The sequence below is a fragment of the Chrysochloris asiatica genome, unplaced genomic scaffold, assembly GCF_000296735.1.
Source record: "Chrysochloris asiatica unplaced genomic scaffold, ChrAsi1.0 scaffold00075, whole genome shotgun sequence".
Classification (NCBI taxonomy): domain Eukaryota; kingdom Metazoa; phylum Chordata; class Mammalia; order Afrosoricida; family Chrysochloridae; genus Chrysochloris; species Chrysochloris asiatica.
Window position 1 is genome coordinate 12,910,234 of NW_006408593.1, and position 5,425 is coordinate 12,915,658.

Genomic DNA, 5,425 nt, shown 5'->3' on the forward strand with positions numbered 1-5,425 from the left:
CTCTGTCCCACTTAGCCCCTGCAAACCTGCCTAATTGTTCTCCCATCTACTTTGTTCTTTCATTCACCTCTCCCTTCTTGTATATTGAATAGCTCCCCTCCCCATCAAATCTCTTCTTGAGATGATCTCTAAATTCAGGTGGGATGTGTTCAGGGTCATATTTTGGCTCTTGTGGACTTGTTTTAATTTATTCAGCTTCATCCTGAACTTGCACATTAGCAACTGATAGTCTGTTCCACAGTCTGCCCCTGTTCTTGTTTTGGTTGATGACATGGAGCTTTTGCACAGATGTAGTCAATTTGATTACTGTTTATCCTATGTGGTGAGGTGTATGTGTATAGTCATCTTTTATGTTGTTTTAAAATGGTATTTGCAATGAAGAAGTAATTGGTCTTGCAAAATTCTGTCATGTGATCTCCAGTAGTTTTGCTGTCACTATGGCTATATTTTCCAATTGTTGCGTAGTGGTTAAGGATCGGGCTGCAAACCTTAAGGTCAGCAGTTCAAAACTGCCCCCTATTCTGTGGGAGAAAGATGAGGCTTTCTGCTCCCATAAAGATTTACAGCCTTGGAAACCCTGTACAGGGTCGCATTGAGTCGGTTCCGACACCACGGCACATAACCACCACCACAATCCTTCATCTTTGCTTTCATTCCAATTGCCAGTAATTATCAATACATCTTGATTGCAGGTTTGATTAATTTCAGACTGAAGAAGTTGGTAAGATTCTTCAATTTCATCATCACTGGCTTTAGTGGTTGGTGTGTAAATTTGAATAATAGTTGTATTAACTGTTCTTTCTTACCTGTTGTTTTTAAGTGCTGTTGAGTTGCTTCTTTCTCATAGAGACCCTGTTTAGGTTTAATGAGGAGCAGCTGGTGAGTTTGAAATGTTGACCTTGTGGTTCAAGCTAACCTTGTAGTCTTCTAGTGCTTATCCAACAGTGCCATACCAGGACTCTGATCTTCTTTATATATTGTTGCCATAGAGTTGGTTCCAACCCATAGAGTTTCCAAGGAGCATCTGGTAAGGTTGAATCGCTGACCTTGCAGTTTAAATTAACTCTGCAGTCCAGTGCATTAACCCAGAGCGCCACATCAGGTCTTCCTTATGGGTGTATGGATACATCTTTATAGGTGTATGGATATTATCCTATCACAGACAGCGTTATACTTTAAGACAGATCTTGAAATTTTCCTTTTGACAATGATTGCGATGCCATTCCTCTTCAATTTGTCATTCCCAACATAGTATACCATGTGATTGTCAGATTCAAAATGGCCAATACCTGTCCATTTCAACTCACTAATGCTTAGGATATCTATCTTTATGGATTCCATTTAGTTTTTAACAACATGCAATTTTCCTAGCTTTATACTTTGTACATTCTATGTACTGATTATTAATGGATATTTACAGTTGTTTCTCCTCCTTTTGAGCTGTGTACTATCAGCAAATAATCCCAAAAGCTTTACTCCATTCCTGTTATCATGGTCAATTCTACTTTGAAGAGGCAGCTCTTCCCCAGTCTTATTTTGAGTGCCTCACAATCTGATGGGCTCATTTTCTGGTACTATATCTAACAGTATTCTGATGCTCTTCATTGTGGTTCAGTATTCAGTATTCTAGTACTGACAGTGTTCTACTGCTATTCATAAGGTTTGCAGTTACTATTCAGAAGTGGCCCATCTCTCCTTATTTTTAGTCTGTCTTTGTCTGGAAGCTCAGCTGAAACCTGTTCACTGTGGGTAACCCTGCTGGTATTTAAAATACCCGTGGCATAGCTTCCAACATCGCAACAACAGGCAAGCCACCATAGCACAGTAAAGTGACGACTGAGTGTTGGTCACTCTGTCTAGGGCCTTTTATTGTGAGCTCAGTCAGAGTGGTTGGAAGTGGTATTCAGGCACTGACTTCTGGTCTGATGGTGGTGGAGGCTGTGGTCCAGGTGGTCTATTAGTCCTGTCAACTAGTGGGTTCCTTGAGTCTTTGGTTTTCTTCACTCTCTTTGCTCTCAATGGGAAGATACCAATAGTCATTATCTTAGGTGACCTCTTGTCAATTGTTAATCCCTCTGTGAGTACTCAGCAGAGTACGAGGTAGAACACTGTCTTTCTGGATTATATTATGCCTATTGATATAGATGTCCCCCAAGACTATGGTTCCTAGCCCTCAAGCCCAGTAACTCAGTGTTTGATTATGGCTTAGAAGTCTTCATGACAGTGCACTTGTGTCTTCTTATACATGGATGTATTTGCAGCAGTTATAAAGTCAAACCTTCATATGCACGTGGTTGTACTTTTACATGCTGTTCACAATTGGTTCAGTTTATTTACACTGCTGTTACTTGCTGCTGATACATGCCATTTTGCTGATATGATTCATAGCAACCCTGTAAAGGGTTTTCAAGGAGCGGCTGGTAGGTTTGAATCACTGACTTTGTAGTGTAACAGTTCAGTGCTTATCCTACAGTGTCACATCAGAACTCTTCAGTTTACGTATCTATCTATATGTTGTTGTTAAGTGCCATAAAGTTGGTTGTGACTCATAGCAACTCTGTACAGGGTTTTCATTGCTTTAAATCTTTGTGGGAGCAGTAAACCTCATAAGTTCTATGTGGAGCAGCTGGTGGGCTCGAACCATGGATCTTGTTTTTAGTCCAGTGCATTTCATATGGAGCCACCGGGCTCCCATCTTCCACTTGTAAATTATTGTTCGTTGCTTCTGTTATTGTGGAGTCCTGATATGGTGCTGTAGGGTAAGCACTGGACCGAAAGGGCAGTCTGAACCACAAGGTCGGTGGTTCAGACTTAACTAGCTGTTCTTGACAACTCTATATGGGGTTGTTAGACTCTCTAGCACTTAACAGTAGCACCTGTTACTGCAGGATTGTATATGTAATTGTATTTACAGTTGTTGCCTTTAACTTTTGTGTCTCCCTCAGTGTCTTCCTTTGCCTTGGTCGTTTTGTACTGACTTCCCCTTAATTTATGTGTTGTCTCTCCCTTTACTAAAGTTAGCATGTGTAGACCCACATACTCTTTTAAAAAATAATTTTAAAAATGGAGAAAAACGTGGCATTTCAGTGATCTGGCAGTGGGGTAGTGGGTTAAGTGTTAGACTGATAACCGAAACATCAATGGTTTAAATCTACCAGCTGCTCTGCGGAGAAAAGCTGAAGCAGTATGCTTCCATAAAGACTGATATCCTTGGAAACCGTATGGAGCCGTTTTACTCTGTCCTCTAGGGTTGTTGGAATCAACTCAAAAGCAATGAGTTTGGTTTTTGGTTTTCACTGAGTGAATATGTATTATTTTCCGAGTAAGTTTTAATCACAAAAAACACAAGAGTGAAAAAAAAGTCTAATGGAGGGGAATTTGCATTTAGATAGTTTTGAGTCTTTCTTGGCATTATTGTGATGTTGGGCAAGGTATTTAACCTCGCTAAGCCTTAATTTCCTCAACTATAAAATGAAAGTGCCTTAAATGGTAGTTGTGAGGATTAAGTGAGAAATGCTAGTGGAGCACACAGTGCAAGTACTTGGCACTTGAAAGGTGTGTGTAGCCCCTTGCCCCCACAAAGTGTTGAATTTTCTGTTTATTTAAAGGGCCTTTTTTGTATATTTCACCTTGAGACCTGGTCCATCTTCAGAGAACTACTCAGTGATGCTCGCACTCAAGAAGAGAATGTCTTATGAAGTGTTTAGTGTAGAGGCTCTTTCCCATGCAAATTTGCAAGCCGGGTGTGTAAAAATCACACATTGGACTTGTTGCCTGGTAGCACGTGTCCCTGAGTGGTAGTACATGGCTAGCATTGTAATGTTATCAGTGCTGGGGCCAGCTGGCTGGACGTATACTGCCACATGGGCTAGGCACTCCATTCTTCAACAATAAACAGCAGCCTGCACTAGGGTTAACAGAAAATGACAGACCAGGCATGGACGAGAGGGGCGCCAGCAGAGCAGCGGGATGTCCTTTGATTTGCTTCTGTTATTTGCATGTCTTTCTTGTGATGTCTGTGAAATGCTCAGAATGACAAAGTTTTAAAAAGACCTGCTGACTCTGCCTGGAAAATGTGAAAAACCTCCCGTTTAGAAACCCATTATGTCCAGCTAGCCTGGGTTTTCTATATCTTTTTCTTCATTTTTTATTAATGCAAACATTTGCATGAAGACAGACCCTTTGTTTCTTAAAGAGTTCATCTGCTCCTGCTGCTTACTGGCCCTGCCATGCAAGAGCACAACAGAACCTTTGTTATGCTTTCAGCAAAGCTGTTTATGAACGGTGGCTTACTGAGGACGGCTTCCTGTGCTGTGTGCTTCCATTTTGTCTAAAAAGAAAAAAGAAAATCGTTCTTAGGAGTGAAAGGAATTTGGACTTTCTTTTATTCAAGTCCTGGATGTTGAAATGACAAATAGCCCCTAAATTTGTGAGGAACTGGTAATTGCATCGAATGCATTTCTTCACTGTACCTTGAACATAATGAGGCTCTTAGTAAGAACAATGGAAGGAACAAGTGCCATCTCATTGGACTAGAGAGAAGAAACAGTAAAAAAGGCAACAGCAAGAGGGGTTGAGAACTGGACAAAAGTGGCTTCCTGTAAGGACCCTCGTATTGTAACAGAACGTGTTTTGGTACTTAGAGTTTCCCACCTGGGAGGCAACAGTCCTGAAATGGTTGTGCTGAATGAAGACTAGCACCACAGTGTATAAATATGGGAAACAGCTTATGTATTCATTCAGTAAATATCTGAATGACTGCTATGTGGAAGATACTGAATGTTCCTAAGTGTGAAAGGGGATAAAAGATAAATGAGTCTTTATCTTTAGTTACTTACCTTTACGGAGCAGAATATCTAATAAAGACAGCACATGTATAACAGAACTCTATATCAAGGTAGAAAGTACCTTGGAAATATTTATAGTAAGTTTTTCAGGGGCTTCAGGACAAGGAAAGATTGCTTCTGGCTAGCAGAAAATCAGGGAGAGCTGTATGGAGAAGGTAGTGTTGAGGGCAGGTAGGACTGGATATTGTAATATTCTTACAAGTGAGGAGTCAAAACTTACATTGGTCTGGTAAAATAGATCAAAAAGTTATTTTTATGGGGTCCTCTGCTGTTTTAAGTCATTAATTTAGATGTTAAATGTTATGAGGAGTTGTTTATGTAACCAAACTTGGGACTCTGTCTTCTTGCCTTTGCTGTTCAAATCCTTTACCGCAAATTCCTTTTGTGCACTTTCTGCAACACCTCTGGGGTTCTGTACAATACTTCCAGTAGCATCTTTTTCTTTCATATTAAAAAATACTAACTTAAATGGATCATGAGCATTATTACAGTCAAATCCCACAAGCAGGAGTCCTGGGGTGGTGCTGCAGGAGAACTCTGGACTGCTAAACACAATGTTGGTAGTTCAATCCTTCCAG

The 5,425-nt window shown here is 40.5% G+C and overlaps 1 protein-coding gene across 2 annotated transcripts in view; it reads left to right on the plus strand.

Annotated features, from left to right (window-relative positions):
* The window catches only part of LOC102835339 (chromosome unknown open reading frame, human C11orf49), a 316,955-nt gene that overhangs the window by 65,051 nt on the left and 246,479 nt on the right, over positions 1–5,425 (plus strand). The window lies entirely within an intron of this gene.